General features: G+C 38.1%; 1 protein-coding gene across 1 annotated transcript in view; it reads right to left on the bottom strand.

Annotated features, from left to right (window-relative positions):
- LOC103211707 (sec1 family domain-containing protein 2-like) overlaps window positions 1–18,185 on the bottom strand; it is a gene marked incomplete at its 5' end in the record, with an annotated part of 652,747 nt that overhangs the window by 489,129 nt on the left and 145,433 nt on the right. The gene's annotated exons all lie outside the window — the stretch shown is intronic.

Below are 18,185 nucleotides of genomic sequence, written 5' to 3' on the forward strand. Positions count from 1 at the left end.
TGTGCCTGGGTTTGGCCTAAAGACAAAAGGTTTATGAGGGAGGAAATTGCCATGAGAAAATGGAAACATAGAGAAAACTTCAGCTGTAATATTTGTAAAGTTAGTAAGCATTTTATATCTTCCGTACCAAGCCATGTTTGAAAAGCTAGTGGCATATTTGTGAATTATCTCTAAGAAAATTAGCATTCTCGATCTATTTCACTAGAGCTCAGATATTTGGAGTTATAATTATTATACATGTAAGTTTATATTCTTTTCAGATTAAAAGAGATGATATGTATAGAAGTGCTTTTTGAATATTAGAGTGGTATTATTTAGGACTGTCAGGAATTACAATGCTGTCATTACCTAGTATTATCCCACCCTTTTCTATAAAGGATTCTATTTGGCCAGATTCAATACAATGATGGAAATTATTTATTCATAGACATCATGTTAATATCAAGTCATCATAGCATTCAAAAACATACATTTGAATGCTTTATTATACGTGATATATTTTTATTCTGTGGTTTTATATTGTTTCCTGTCTTAGTCTTATCTCTAAAAAGACTAAGTTCTCTGAGGAGAACCACTGCCTGATGATAATAATGATGATGACAAAAATGATAAAATAACAATAATGCTAAAGATAATGATATTGACAACATATACTAAGAACACATCAAGCACCAAGATCAGTACCAAACCCTTCAACTGTTTCATCTCTTGAGGTTGATACTATTGCTGTTCCCATTTTATCAATAAGGAAACAGAATCACTGGAGTCAAACAACCTTAAGATCATACAACTATGAAGAGTCAGAATGATAACTCAGATACACCTGACACCAAATGCTATGCTCACAGCCTTTATGCCCTACTACCACCAGTGTTTCTATCATTAAAGAATTTAGAATACTGCTGGATACATAAATGACATTCAACAAACATTGAAAAGTTGAAAATATAGAAATGTCAGTATCATAACTGTAATATTAAAACACTCTGGGCATCACCTCACCTCACATTATATTAACTAGCCCTAGAATTTCCTCTCTCAGGGAAGTCTAGAAAGGTAATTGTAGCAAATACGACTTTCTTACTTATTATTTTTTCCTGTCTACTTTCTTCCAACACAACACTGACTTTGTTCATGACAAACATATTCCCAGTTTTACTCACTCATCAAATTCTCTTGTAGCTAGTTCCAGGTACAGCTAAAGAAGTGTAAGTCTTCTGGGTGGAGCTTTCAGGAAAATGATTGCTTTCCTAATAAAACGAGACAGACACAGCTAGCATATGCCTTTGTCCTTTGTCCTTTTTCACTTTATGGCTGAAGCACAGACACACTGCCTAGTAGACAAGTGCCCAGCTCATGAACATGATGACAAAATGTACAGCTTAAGGACCGAAAGGAAGGATGCTGGGTGGAGCCTGAGTTCTGCCTACCTCTGAATTTCTTGTTGAAGAAACATAGATCCTTATTTGTTAAGAGAAGCCTGGTAGCACAGTGGTTAAAGTGCTTGGCTGCTAACCAAAAGGTCACAAGTTCAAACCCACCAGCTGCTCCAAAGAAGAAAGATGTGGCAATCTGCTTCTGTAAAGATTTATAGCCTTGGAAACCCTAAGAGGCAGTTCTACTCTGTCATACAGAGTTGCCATGAGTCAGAATTGACTCAATGACAATAGGTTAAGTTGTTAAGTTAATCCAGTTAATTTTCCATTACATACATCTAGGTACAATCTTAAAGCAAAGACTCAAGAATCAATTGTTAGGCACTGAATTGTATCTCCCCAATATATGTATTGGAATCCTAAGCTCAATACCCATGGATGTAATCCTATTTGGCAACAGGGTTTTCTCTGTTAATTAAGCCATATCAGTGTAGGGTGTGTCTTAAACCTAACCATTTCTGAGTTATAAGGATCAGTGTAGACATAGAGACAAGGAAGCAAAAGTGGGGGTGGTAGTTAAGGTTATGTGTCAACTTGGTTGGGCCTGGTTGAGTGGCTGGGCAGCTGGATGTAGTATTCCCCATGATGAGGCTGGTAATCAACTCCATGGTAGAATCTGGTGTGAGCAGCTGAGTAGTTGCCTTAGGGATTCAGTGTGCTTCCCATATATTAGGAGAAGCTTTGACAAAGGTCTCTGAGCTTTTTGGCACACTTGGACCCTGCATGCAGCCAAGTCTTCATTCAGCAGCCTGCCGTGTTTCCTGCCAATCTTGGGGCTGTCTTTGGACTTGAACTCGTGGCCTGTCATGTTGTTTGGTAATCTTGGGACTTTGCCATTTTATTTGTTGACCTTGGGTTTGTCAACCTCAGCAGCCAGCAGCTGCCTGAGTTAAGAGAAGTGTCCAGCTTCAGTGGGCCAGGGCTAAGAGGCAGAGCTAAAGCCCAAGGTCAAGGGGCCTTCACCCAGCCCTTAAAGCTGGAACTTCAAACTCAGACTTCTAGCTTCCTAAACTGTAACAGAATAAATCCCTGTTTGTTAAAGCCACCCATTTGTTGTATTTTTCTGTTAAAGCAGCACTAGAGGACCAAAACATGGTGGGAGGAAGAAGCTATTTGAGATTGTCAAGGAAGTGAGCAACACCAGGGCCACACAAACTAAAAGAGAAAAGGCTCGTCTCTCAGATCTGGCAAAGAGCCTTTCCCTAGAGTTACTGCCCTGAATTCAGGCTTCTAGCCTCCCGAACTGCGAGAAAATAAATTTCTATTCTTTAAAGCCAAGAACTGTGGTATTTGTGTTACAGCTGCTCTTGGTTATTGTTGTTAGGTGCCATCAAGTAGATTTTGACTCATAGCAACTCCATGTGACAGTGGAACTTCCCCATACAGTTTTCTAAGCTGTAAACTTTATGGGAGCAGATCGTCAGTTCTTTCTCCAGCAGAGCCACTGGATGGGTTCAAACTGCCAACTTTTTGGTGAACGGCTAAGCACTTGACCATTGCACCACCAGTTCTCCTTACTAGATAATAAGATATCAATAATCCCAAGTTATCAATAGGGAGTAAAAGAAAAGTTCAATAAATATAAATTAAACTGTTTTTATGGTATTACCATGCCTCTGTCTTGAACCATGGAATTTAATAAATACTTTAAACCACTCATTCCCTAGCTTTACACAATTAGATCTACCCATAGGCCTTTCCTATAAAGAGATTAGGAGCTCTAGTAGCATAATGCCTAAGGCATTTGACTGCTAACCAGAAGGTTGGCAGTTAAAACCCACCAGCCACTTCTCAGAAGGAAGATAGCGTGATCTACTTCCATAGTGATACCACCTTGGAAACCCAAGGAGGGGTCGCTATGATAGTGAGTTGTTGTTGTTCTTGTATAAAGAGACTATAAAATCTCAGGGAAAATAATCAATGAGTATTTACCAAACTATTTACCAAAACGAAAATTTTCTAATATAGTTATAATCACAGTTATAATATAGTATAGTCACATATCAATATGCAAGTTTTGGTTTTCCTTGTTTCCAATTTCAGAACTTTCTTACAAACATAGCTTAGAGCCCTCTTTTGCCCCTAATAGATTACAGTTGTGCCAAACTGCTGACTCACCTCAGGCTAAAGGTCAACTGAGAAGGGCCTAGAGTGGCCAGATGCTCCAAGGCTGGTTGCTTCTGACCACATACCTTAATACACTATACAAATATTCTCATTGTCTGTGTACACCATAAGGTGAAGAAGATTGGGAAGCACTAGCTTATTTGGTATCTAGATGCTTCCAAAAATAATAATGGCAGTAAAAATAAATTTACCTATTTCTAGTACTGTATGGACCAAAACTACCACTCATCTGTCAGTTTGTCATATTGTGGTGGCTTGTGTGTTGCTGTGAGGCTATGCCACCGGTGTTTCAAATACCAGCAGGGTCACCCATGGTGGACAGGTTTCAGCAGACCTTCCAGACTAAGACAGACTGGGAAGAAGGATGTGGCAGTCTACTTCTGAAAAAATGGCCCCTGAAAACCTTAAGAATAGCAGTAGAACATTGTCTGATACAGTATCAGAAGATAAGCCCTGCAGGTTTGAAGGCACTCAAAATATGATTGGGGAAGAGCTGCCTCCTCAAAGTAGAATCAACCAACCTTAATGACATGGATGGAGTAAAGCTTTTGGGACCTTTATGTGCTTATGTGGCATGACTCAAAATGAGAAGAAGCAGCTGCAAACATCCATTAATAATTAATAATCCATCAATATCATCAGTCAGAACAAGGCCCAGAGTTGACTGTGAAACAGACCATCAATTTCTCATATGAAAGTTTAATTTGAAGCTGAAGAAAATTTTAACAAGCTTATGAGAGTAAAAATATGACCTTGATTATATCCCACCTGAACTGTGAGAATGCAGTGCAGTAAATTATTTGGTATGGCTTTTCTAGCCATAGTCTTTGTAACTCCCACTGAATTATTGGGTGGGTTTACCATGCAAATAAGGTATGTAGAACTCTGATGTTGGGATTGGTTAGTTTTATCACTCTGCCAGGCTTAAAATAAGCCCTTCTAGAGGCAGAGGGGATTTCACTGCCATCAAGAGAGAAGAGCTGGAGGTGAAATACAGTGCGTCCTTGGACCCAAGATCCCTGCACTGGACCTCCTTGGCAGAGATGCATGGCAGAGAGACACGTAGCAGAAAGACATGCCCTGGCAGAGAGGCAGTGGAAGTAGAACTAAGAGGCATGAGACCGAGTGGCAGACTTACCTGGCCCACAGAAGCAGAGGCCAGGCCAAGAGGCCAAGGGCCAGAAAGGTATGTCTGAGGGCACAGAAGAGAGGAGACTGTCCTAATTAAAGAACTGTATCCTGCGTGTGTTTCTGAACCTGAATTGTAGCCTGTTACTTCCCTAATAAACCCCATAATTGTGAATATTGTCTGTGAGTTCTGTGTGGCCATTGCAACAAATTATCAAACCCAGTAGAGAAGTAGTGAGTGGCGTGGAAGGGATGATTGGTGTCAGAATTGGTAAAAGGCTGGAGGGTGCAGCATGTCTGGCCTCATAGGATAAGTCTTGGGCTGATGACAGTGATTCCGTCTTCCTCTTGTGAAGTTAGAGGAAGTCAGAAGATGTCACCTCCAACTCATTTTTGCAGAGACTATCTGAAAACACTAATGACCAAAGACCAGACAAGCTATGGGATGACATCAAGGCTATCATCCATGAAGAAAGCAAAAGGTCATTAAAACAATGCAGAAGAAAGAAAAGATCAAAATGGATGTTAGAAGAGACTCTGAAACCTGTTGCTGAAAATAGAGTGAATGGATGAAATGATGAAATAAAAGAGCTGAACAAAAGATTTCAAAGGGTGTACGGTGTAGTAAATTACCTGGTATGACTTTTCTAGCCATAAGTCTTTGTGAACTTTGTGGTGGAATTTTCCATGAGCAATTGAGTATCTCCTGATTGTTAATGTTATCCACCTGGGGTATTTCTGTTGAGAGAGGCATGAAGCAATCTTCTGGGAAGTTCTCTCTCTCAGGTGTATAGAATTTTGACATTGGGATTGGTTAGTTTGGCCACTCTGCCAAGCTCAAAAGCCCTCCTAGAGGCAGGAGGAGTCCCTCTGACTAGTGGCTGAGAAAGACATGCTGCTGAGAGAAATGCACTCCTGAGAGACATACACTTGCTGAGAGACAGATGCAAGAGACACATGCTGCTGAGAGAGAGACACGAGAGAGACTGCTGGCTGCTAAGTGAGATGGCTGGCTGCAAGAGACTGAATGCATTTCTAAAGTTGAATTGTAGCCTGTTGCTTCCCTAATAAATCCCATAATCTGTGAGTTCTGTGTGGCCACTGCAGCGGATTACCAAACCCAGCAGAGACATGGTAGGTGCTGCAGGAGTAATGGTTGGTGCCAGGGTTGGTGAAAGGGCTGGAGGGAGGCAGCATCTCTGGCCTCACAGGAATAGGCCTTGGGCTACTAGTGGTGATTCTGTCTTCCTCTTATAGGGGTATAGGGGTAGAGGAGGTCAAAAGATGTGGCCTCATTGCCCCTTGGGCAGGGTAGTTCAAGAAGACAAAGTATTAAAATGAAATACGCAAAGAACTAGAATTAGAAAACCAAAAAGGAAGAAAACACTCAAATTTTGCAAGCTGGAAGAACTGAAGAAAAAAATCATCTCTCCAGTTGAAATATTAAAGGATTCTATGGATAAAATATTGAACAATCCAGAAAGCTTCAAAGCAAGATGGAAGGAATATAAAGAGTCACCGTACTAAAAAGAATTGGTCCACTTTCAACTGTTTCAGGAGGTATAACATGATCATGAACCAACTGTATTGAAGGAAGAAGTCCAAAGTGTATTGAAGGCATTGGAGAAAAACAAGGCTCCAGGAACTCACTCCAGGATGTCATGCTTGGTAAGGTGGAGGGTCAACAAAAGGGGAAGAGATAGACTGACACAGTGGTTGTGGCGATGGGCTCAAGTATAGCCGGGATCACAGAGCTGGTGCGGGACCAGGCAGTGTTTTGTTATACTGTACATAGGGTCACTATAGGAGCTCTGGTAGCATAGTGCCTAAGGCATTTGACTGCTAACCAGAAGGCTGGTGGTTCAAACCCATCAGCCACTCCTCAGAAGGAAGGTTGTGCAATCTACTTCCATAGTGATACTGCTATGAGTCGCTATGAGTCGGACATGACTTGACAGTACCTAACAACAACAGGAACTCAGAATACCAATTAAGATGTTTCAACAAAGAGATGCAACACTGGAGGTACAAGAAATATGGAAGACAGGTCCTGGCCAACTGACCAGAAGACATTCATATTTGTGCCCATTCTATTGCTTATGAATAGCAGTAGAACATTGTCTAATATAGTGCAAGAAGATGAGCTCTGCAGGTTTTAAGGCACTCAAAATATGATTGGGGAAGAGCTGACCCTTATTTCCAAAGAAAGGTGATCCAACAAAATGCAAAAATCATCAAACAATATCATTACTATCGCATGTAAGTAATATTCTGCTGAAAATAACAGTACATACATAGGGAACAGCCAGAAATGCAAGCAGGATTCAGAAGAGGACATAGAATAAAGAATATATCGCTGCTGATGTCAAATGGGTTGTGGCTGAAAGCTGAGAGTACCAGAAAGATGTTTACCTGTGTTGTACTGACAATGCAAAGGCATTCAACTGCATGGGTCATAACAAATTATGGATAACACTGGGAAGAATGGGAACTGCAGAACACTTCATTGTGCTCATGTGGAACCTATACACATAGACCAAGAGGCAGTAATTTGAAAAGAACAAGGGGATTGTGTTGGATTGGGTTCTCTAGAGAAACACAAAAACCAGCAAAGTATATATATATATATTTATAGAGAGAGAAAGAGAGAGAGAGAGAAATTTATCTTAGATAAATGGCTCACAAGCGTGTAGAAGCCGACAAGTTCAAACTGAAAAGTTTGTCTCTGGAGGGGGATGGGGCCCAGGGCCGTCTGGTTCCCGTAAGCACAGTAAAGCCGAGAGAATCAAGCTGACACGCAGTGCGCTGGTCACTGTTCCCAACAAAGAAAAAATCCGAAAACCTCCAGGGCGAGCAGCGAGCTGTTCGCTCCAGGAAGTGTATAGTCCGGAATGCAGTTCTTCCAGTTTGTCCCTGGGATAGTATTGCAGATAGGCCACACCCCTGGGGAAACTCCCCCTAGACCGACCGGCCACTTAGAACGCAGTCATGTGATCTATCATGGGAACCACCACTCACAACTGGAGTCCAGCCAAGTTGACACATCTTCAACTATCACAGGGATACTGCATGGTTTAAATTAGGAAAGGTGTGTATCACGGTTGCATCTTTTCACCATACTTACTCATTCTGTATGCTGAGCAAATAATCCAAGAAACTAGACTATAGAAGAATGCAACATCAGGATTGGAGAAAGACTCATTAACAAACTGTGATATGCAGAGGGCACAAGTTTGCTTATTGAAAGTGAAGAAAACTCAAAGCACTTCCTAATGAAAATAAAATACTATAGGCTTCAGTATGGATTACACCTTAACATAAAGAAAATAAAAATCCTTACAACTGGACCAATAACCAACATCATGATGAAATACTGTAGTTGTCAAGGATTTCGTTACTTGGATCCCCACTCAATGCCCATGGAAGCAGCAGTCAAGAAATCAAAGGATGCATTGCATTGGGGAAATCTGCTGCAAAAGACCTCTTTAAAGTGTTCAAGAGCAAAGAGGTCATTTTGAAGACTAAGGTGTGTCTGACTCAGGCCATGGTATTTTCATTTGTCTCAAATGCACATGAAAGCTGGACAATGAATAATGAAGACCAAGAAGAGTTGATGCCTTTGAATTATAGTGTTGGTGAAGAATATTGAATATACCATGACCTACCAGAAGAATTAAAAAGTCTGTCTTTGGTGAAGTACAGCCAGAATGCTCCTTAGAAGCAGGGATAGTAAAATTTTGCATCTTGTATTTTGGTCATGTTGTTAGGAAGCAGCAATCCCTAGAGAAAGATATCATGCTTGGTAAGCAGAGGGTCAAAGAAAAAGGGCAATATCCTCAACAAGATAGACTGACACAGTGGCTGAAACAATAGGCTCAAGCGTAACAATGGCTGTAAGGATGGTGCAGGACTAGGCAATATTTCATTCAGTTGTACACAAGGTCTCTAAGAGTAGGAACTGACACAATGACACCTAAGTGAACATGGACCTAAAATTAATTCATATTCATTAAGTCATTTTATTTTCAGCAATATCATGAGAGGTCAGTAGGGCAATTATGCTTATTATAAAGGTTCAAAGATGCTGAGTGATTTGCCCATGAATACACACAAGTGCACATTCATTCAAGTGCACATTTGCATGCATGTGTGTGTGCGCGCACACACACACACAGCTAAGAAATGGCAGAGCCAGGACTTCCTGAATTAAAGATTTCTGCCTTCAAGTCCTACGATCTTTCTGATACAGTACACTGTATGACATTACAAGTTTTCATTAAGAAAACACATTAAGAATTCACATTTTTATTTCATTCTCTGAAAAAAATTCAAATAGTTTTCCTTTGTTTTCTCTTGTGACTGCCACGTAAACATTAATGTAAATGGAAACTGATACTCACTTTGAACTTAGCAAGACTGAGAAAGCATATTAAGGCCATTCTGATTTTCTTTTTACAATTCCTCATCCCCAGGTTCAGAGAGCTAATCCTTTTTAATTTTATTTTAGGTGAGTTAAAAAGAGAGATTTGCCCAACACTCCAACAAGATTCCACATCTATAAGAATCTATTTAAAAGATCACTAAATAAAAATAAATAGTAAATTGGCATCAACCATGCTTAAGTTTTAACACAGAAAAAAGACTGTTTTCTTGATCTTATCAACGGTTAAGATGATGAAACTGCAGCATTGTATAAAAAGTAGAATTCTTACACTGGTTAGTTGCTTGTTTTCTATTTCTTCTTAATCAAAGTTTCACTGCCACAAAATGCACACAGACATAAAATAAATTCTGACACCTGCTCAAAAGTCTATAAACATAAAATTGTAGGCAAGTTCACAATAAAAGCCAGGCTAACCTAGTACCAGAACAGATTAAGCACATTTGGAAGACAATTCTTCTAGTGCATACTGGGATATCCCACCCTATCCAACTAGACTGAGTCACCACTGCACCTATTCTATTACTTTATCCTGAAAAGTAGATTAAACATTCTCCTTAGCAGCCATTTGGCTTTTTAACATACTTACTAAGGTGTATATGAGCCAAATAAAAATCTATGCCCAGAAACAAAGCTCTTCTGGTGTCTACAGAGGCTAAACAATGTGTGTATATGTGTGTCTTTCAGTGGCAGCTTCACTTACCACTGTTTAAACTGTACATCCAGAGTTAAACTAGGCAGGAACATAGGTTTATATCATAGAATAAAATATCTCTAAAATTTACAAATATTCTAAATTTTTGATAAATCTTATTTTATAACCATCAACCTCTAAACTTACAAATTTTCCTATCATAAGCCTGAACACACAAAGGGGTTTTTAAATGTGAAATCAAATTTAAAAGCAAGAAAATACAACATCTTGAGCAGTCATAAACAAAGAAACCCATAAAGAATGAAATGCTGGGTCAATGAACACCTTGAGCAAATATTAAAGGAACAGTCTTACATCATGGCTTCAATTCCAAAAATAATATCACAACATATGAATGTTACAAAAAAGCTATCCATATAACCTCAGCTAAAACACACCATTCTTGTTGCCTGCTTCTGAAATTATGCATTTTAAGAACAACTTCCAGTTAAATTCTCCTAGACTTCTAATTTACTTTTAATCAAAACACTGTTCCAACCACCTTATAAACCATAATAAACTTTTATAAGTGAATATTCATTTTAATCCAAACAAGCACATATAATCAATATAGTGCTGTATTTAATGAAATGGGAACAAATTCCACAGTTTTTCTTAAGTAGATTTTAAATTGGCAAACATGTTCTATACTAAGCAAAGAAATCCTTCATTTCTATGGAAACTTCATTCCGTTTCCATCCCGTCAGGGTTTCATTTTCCATAACCAAACACAGAGAAGGTCAGCAGTGGGACAAAGCAAAGCACACATGCATGGAATGCTTAGGCTTACAGCTGCGAGGCCAGCTTCTGAATGTGGATACTCCCCTACAGAAGACGCAACACGGGATAGGATGAAAAGTTGGAAAGTACATAATCTGCATCAGTTGAACCTTCCTGAAAAGAGAAGTCTATATATACCTGTACACACCTACCCATACATACCCACACACAAAGGAATGGATGGAAATTTGATATGTTTTTAAAGTATTTAAGTTTACATATAAGATTTATAAACTTTTCACAAAAGACACTTACACTCAATCCACACTAATGGAAAGTAGCTTTATATGAAATACAAACTATATTGAACTTGATACAAACTAATGCCTCTATGAGTTGTATCCCAGTGCTTCCTAGACACAAAAACAAGTAGGTTACATGATATTTAAATATTTCTCCTAAATTAGCACAGTATTTTACTAGGATGTCTGGGTGTTATTTATAATACCAATTAATTCAAATTTAAAATGAAATATAAGAAGTCAAAATAAGGAACTAATCCTAGAAACTACAATTTTCAATCCTATGACATTATGTAACAGCTTAAGCAAATTTTGTTTTTTAAGTGTGAAAATGTTAATCTCAAAAAGGATTTGTAAGCAAACACTTTGAATGTGATATGCTATATTCTATTTTTCCTTCAAAATACTATGCCTTCAACCCCATGGCTCCACTTTCAGCCACACAATAGATAGGCCAAAAAAGTGAACAATAACATGAGGAAAGTATGCACTCCTTAGAACAATCAACCATATAAAATCAGAAGGGTACAATTTTCCCAGGGATGAAACTAAGAAGGCAGGAAGGGATAAGAAAGAATGAAAACAAATAGCAAACACTAGGAGGAAGTAGGAAGAGTGTTGTTACATTGGGGGAGTTGTAGTCAAAGGCATTAAACAAAATGTGCATTTATTATTGAATGGAAAACTAGCTTACTCTGTAAACTTTCACCCAGAACAAAATAAAAAGTAAAAAAATAAAAATTATAGGCTTCCAGTAAGATGGTGGAATAGGCAGACAAGCTACACAGACTGTCTTCAACAAAGATAACAGAACCAACTGACAGAGATACAGAAGATAATTGTGAAGCCCTGAGCTTTGAAAGGAAGTATACAGAAGTGGATTAGGAAACAACTAGTGGAAGAACCTGAATGAGAACAGGACCTAAAAATAGGTTCCGTGTGCTAAGGACAGGACAGACATACAGCTGGCTGACAACAGGAAGAAGAAAGGTGGTGAGTGCATAAGTGCTGTCAATTAGCAAATAGAGGAGCATCATACCCTGCTTACTTAGATAACATCCAAAGAAAATGAAAATCTTGGGTGAAACACTCCAACATACAATCACCAATTAAATGTTGTTGTTGTTATATGATGTTGAGTTGGTCCCGACTCCTAGTCACCCCTCCTTGGGTTTCCAAGGCAGTATCACTACAGAAGTAGATTGCCCAGCCTTCCTTCTGAGGAGTGGCTGGTGGGTTTGAACCTCCAGCCTTCTAGTTAGTAGTCAGGTGCCTTAGGCACTATGCTACCAGAGCTCCCCACCAATTCAATATAAACACAAAAGCGTCACAATGTCTCAGAGACAACAGAGCATCACATTCCACACAAAAAAGCAAGATAAAAAAGGAGAAACAAGGACCAGGATACAGACCCAGAACATATCTCTGAGAAAGAAGCAGCACTGGAACTCCCTGATAAGGAATTCAAAAGAATTATATTTAGGTACCATCAACAAACTGAGAGACAGATCAAGGAAAACACTGACAAAATTAAGGAAAACACAGATAAAACCCTAGAACCATTTCAGAAGACAATATAAGAACAAAATGACAAAATAAGTGAAAAATTAGAAATGATATAAAATCTACAGATAGAAATCCAGAAGATTAATGCTAAATTTTCAGAAATAGATAACACATTGAATGGAAAAAGGAGTAGAATTTAATCAATGGAAGACAGAATTAGTGAGATTGAAGACAAATACCTCAATATTTCTTTGGAAAGTGGTCAATCAGAAAAAAAGATCAAAACAAAATGAAGAAAGCCCCAAAGTTCATGTGGGAAACCATCAAAAGGAATAACCTACATGTAATTGGAACTCCAGAACAGGAAGAGACAAATAAAACCACAGAGAAAATTGTCAAAGATTTATTGGAAGAAAAATTCCCTGGTATGATAAAAGATGTGAATATATCCAGTGAACCCCAAGCAGGATAGACCACAAAAGAAAATCATCAAGACATATCATCATCAAACTCACCAAAACCAAAGACAAACAATCCTGAAAGCAGTACAAAATAAAAACAGAAATCAAACTCACTGCGGTCGAGTCAGATCTGACTCACAGCGACCCTTCCAAGGTTGGTATCACTACGGAAGTAGAAAGCTCTATGGGAAAAACAAAAAGTTACCTACAAGGGATAATCAATAAGACTAAGTTTAGATTTTTCAGCAGAAACCATGCAGGTGAGAAGACAATAGGATGGTATACATAAAATCCTAAAAGAAAAAAAAATTTCCAACCAAGAATTATATACACAGCAAAATTGTCCCTCAAATATGATAGTGAAATTAGGATTTCAAGATAAGCATAAATTAAAGAAATTTGCAAAAACCCGACCAACCTTACAAGAGACGCTAAAGGGAGTCCTTTGGACAGAGAACCACAACAGAAAACAACAACCAAACCATTAACACACATGATGACATAACCCAGAAACCAACCCAGTTATGGAAGTATCCAAAGTAAATAAGCCTACAAAGTTGTAAACAGGAAACCAGAGACATCAATTGACAAATGAAGACAACTACAAACCAAGAAGAGGGAAAAAACTGTGTAGTTACAAAACTTCTAAATGGTAGGGAAGTCAAGACAATGGCAAGATAGAACAGACTGTTCCAAACTTGGGAAGAAAATTATAAATCACAGGGTAACCTCAAAGAAAAATGATAAACCTTTACATCAAAATAAAAAAGAGAACAAGTACAAATATTTAGGAAATACTAAAACAATAGCAAAGAAGGAAGTGATAACACGATTCATAAACAAAACAAGCTCAGCAGAGAAAATTATATGAAAAAAAGAAATCTGCAACACTATGAAAAAACACATAACAAAATGACAGAAACAAATTCATGCTTGTTGATAATTACACTGAATATCAATGATTAAGTGCACCTCTCAAGAGATGCAGAGTTGCAGACTGGATAAGAAAACATTACCCATCAATATGCTGTCTATAATACACACACCTTAGAAGACAAAGACAAAAATAGACTAAAAAGCAAATGATGGAAAAAGATACATCAAGCAAAAGGCAACCATAAAAGAGCAGGAGTGGTAATGTTAATTTCTGATCAAATTGACTTTAAGACAAAAACCACCATAAGAGACAAGGAATGACATTATATGATGATTAAAGGATTGATTGAATAAGAGGACATAACAATAATAAATATCTATGCACTCAATGAAAGAGCCCCCAAATACATAAACCAGATTCTAAGAGAACTGAAAAGACAAATAGATGACTCCACAGTCATAGTAGGAGACTTTAATACACCACTTTCAGTCACACATAGAACAACTGGAAAGAAACTCAACAAAGACACAGAAGAACTAAACAATACAACTCACCAACTTGACCAACATCTACAGAGCACTTCACCCAACAACAGCACAATATACATTCTTTTCCAGTGCACATGGAGCATTCTCCAGGAAAGACCATATGTTAGGTCACAAAGCAAGCCTTAATAAATTTAAAAACATTGAAATACTACAAGGAATCTTCTCAGATCACAATGCTATCAAATTAGAAATCAACAATAAGAAGATCAATGGAAGAAAAGCAAACACATGGAAACTGAATAACAATCTCTTTGAAAATGACTGGGTAATAGAAGAATTTAAAAAAACGAAATTAAAAAATTCCTTGAATCAAACGAGAATGAAGACACACCCTACCAAAATCTTTGGGACACAGTAAAAGCAGTGATCAGAAGGTAATTTATAGCAATAGATGCACAAAACAAAAATGAAGAAAGAGCCAAAATCAACACCTTAACTCAACGTGTCCAACAATTAGAAAAAGAGCACCAAGAAAGCTTACAATCACCAAAAGAAAAGGAATAATAGAGATTCAAGCAAAAATAAATGAAACAGAAAATAGAAAAACTACAGAAACAAAAAGACTAGAAATTGGTTCTTTGAAAAGATTAATAAAATTAAAAAACCACTGACAAATGTAACAAACAACAGGAATAAGAAATGAATTGGGTAACACCACAACAGAACCAACAGAAATTAAAAGGATAATATCAAGATACTAGGAAGAACTATACTCCCACAAACTTGAAAATCTAGAAGAAATGGACACATTTCTATAAACACACTACTTACCTAAACTAACAGAGGCTGATGTGGAAAATTTAAACAGACGCATAACAAAAAAAAGAAATTGAACTGATCATAAAAAAATTACCAACAAAAAAAGCCCTGACCCAGACGGTTTCACTGGAGAATTCTACTGAACGTTCAGAAAAGAACTGAAATCAATCCTGCTTGAATTATTCCAGAACATAGAAAAGGATGGAATCCTCCCAAATTCATTTTATGAAGCAAGCATAACCTTGATACCCAAACCAGGCAAACAAACAAACAAACAAACAAAAACTCACTGCTATCAAGTTGGATCCAACTCATTCAACCCCTCCTTGGGTTTCCAAGGCGGTATCACTACTGAAATAGATTGCCCAACCTTCCTTCCAAGGAGTGGCTGTTGGGTTTGAACCACCAGCCTTCTGGTTAGCAGTCAAATGCTTTAGGCACTACGCTTCCAGAGCTCCCAAAACCAGACAAAGATATCACTAAAAAGGAAAACTACAGATCAATCTCCCTGTTGAATATAGATGCAAAAAAAATCTTCAACAAAATACTAGCCTATAAACTCCACCAATATATCAAAAAAATAATTCATTATGACCAAGTGGGTTCATACCATGTAAGCAAAGATGGTTCAACATTAGAAAAACAATCAATATCATCTATCACTAAACAAAGAAAAAGAACCACATGATCATATCAATCAATACAGAAAAGGCATTTGATAAAATCCAACACTCATTCCTGATCAAAACTCTCAGCAAAACCTGACTAGAAGGAAAATTCCTCAACATAATAAAAGTGCATATATGCAAAACCAACAGCCAATATTACTCTCAATGGAGAGAGACTGAGACCATTCCCCTTGCTCACAGGAACCAGACAAGGATGCTCTCCTCTATCACCACTTCTATTCAGCATTGTATCGGAAGTCCTGTTGTTGCTATTGTTGTTATATGCCGTTGAGTTGGACCCACCTCCCAGAGATCCCTCATTGGGTTTCTGAGGAGGTATTACTATGGTAATAGATTGCCCAAACTTCCTTCTGGGGAGTGGCTTGGAGGATCTAAACCATCAGCCTCCTGATTAGCAGTCAAGTGCCTTAGGTACTACACTACCAGAGCTCCCAGCCAGGGCAATAAGGCAAGAAAGGGAAAATCAAAGGCATCCAAATTAGAAAGGAAGAACTAAAATTATTCCTATTTGCTGATATATGATCCTATACATAGAAAACCCAAGAGATTCAGCAAAAAAACTACTGGAACTAATTGAGAGATTTAGCATAGTGGTGGGATACAGGATCAATATCCAAAAATCAGTTGGATTCCTCTACACCAGCAACAACACTGCTGAAAAAGAAATAAGGAAATCAATACTATACACAATAGCTACCAAAAAAATAAAATAATTGGGAATAAATCTCAGTAGGGACATAAAAATCTGTACAAAGAAAACTACAAATCACTATTCCAAGAAACCATAAGAGATCTACATAAATGGAAGAGCATACTATGCTTGTGGATAGGAAGATTCAATATTGTGAAAATATCAATACTACCCAAAGCAATCTATACATTTAATACAATCCCAATCCAGATGCCATCAGCATTCTTTAAGGATATGGAAAAACCAATCACTACTTTTATATGGAAAAGAAAAAGACCTCAAATAAGCAAAGGACTATTGAAGATGAAGAACAAAGTAGGAGGTCTCATAATCCCAGATCTCAAGACCTACTATACAGCCACATGTTTTTGTTATAGTCAAAACAGCCTGATACTGGTACAATGACAGATATATATATTCTGGTTACTTAGTGCCGCTCTGACAAGAATATACCACAAATGGAATGGCCTTAACAAACAGGAGTTTATTCTTACAATTTAGAGGCTTTAAGTCCAAGTTCAAAGTGCCAGGCTCTAGGGGCTGGGTGAAAGCCCCTCAACCTTGGGGTCCAGCTCTGCCTCCTGCTCCCAGCCCACTGGAGCTAGAGGCGTTTCTTCACTCAGACAGCTGCTAGCTGCTGAGGCTGAGAAGCCCCAAGGTTGACAAGTAAAAACGCACAGTTCCGATGTTACCAAACCACACAGCAGGCCATTAACTTAAGTCCATTGTAAGTTCCAAGATCAGCAGAGCATAGCACGCTGCTGAGCAATGACACAGCTACATGCAGGGTCTAAGCATGTCATAGGCTAAAGACCATTCCCAAAGCTTCTTCTTATATCCAGGAAGCAGACTATATTCCAAAGGCAGCTACTCAGCTGCTTGTGGTAGATCCCACCATTTACCATGGAGTTGATTGCCAGTCTCATCATGGGGAATAACTACCACCAGCTGCCCAGCCACTCAACCAGGCCCAGCCAAGGTGACACACAAATATAACTACCACAACACAGACCAGTGGAACAGAATTGAGAACCCAGAAATAAGTCCATCAACCTTTTCTCAGCTGATTTTTGACAAAGGGCTGAAATCCATTAAATGGGGAAGAGATGGTGTCTTTAACAAATGTTATTGGCAAAACTGGATATCCATTTGCAGAAAAATGAAACAAGGTCTGTACCTCACACCATACACACAAACTAATTCCAGATGGATCAAAGACTTAAATGTGAAACCTAAAACTATAAAGTTCCTCAAGGAAAAAACAGGGGCAAATGTAGGGGCCCTAATTTATAGCATAAATAGACTATCAAGCATAACCCAAAATGCACAAACAACAAAAGATAAACTAGATGAATGGAACCTTCTAAAAATTAAATTTTTATGTGCTTCAAAAGACTTCTCCAAAAGTATAAAAAAGAACCTACAGAGTGGGGAAAAATAGTTCAGCAATGATATATCTGACATGGGACTTATCTCTAGAATTTATAGAAAACTCCAACACCTCAACAACAAAAAGATAAGCAATTAATTAATTTAATTATAAATTAAAAAATGCAATTAATTTAATTATAAATTAAAAAATGGGCAGAGACATGAATAGACACTTAACTAAAGGGGATATTCAGGCAGCCAACAAATATATGAAAAAATGTTCACGATCATTAGCCATCAGAGAGATGCAAATGAAAACAACAATGAGATACCATCACACCCCAGGACTAATGGCAAAATTCAACAAGACAGAAAATAACAAATGCTGGAGAGGATGTGGAGAGATTGGGACTCTCATACACTGCTGGTGGGACT

This window comes from Orycteropus afer, unplaced genomic scaffold (assembly GCF_000298275.1).
Source record: "Orycteropus afer afer isolate SDZICR_OR568_19922 unplaced genomic scaffold, OryAfe1.0 scaffold00777, whole genome shotgun sequence".
Taxonomy (NCBI): domain Eukaryota; kingdom Metazoa; phylum Chordata; class Mammalia; order Tubulidentata; family Orycteropodidae; genus Orycteropus; species Orycteropus afer.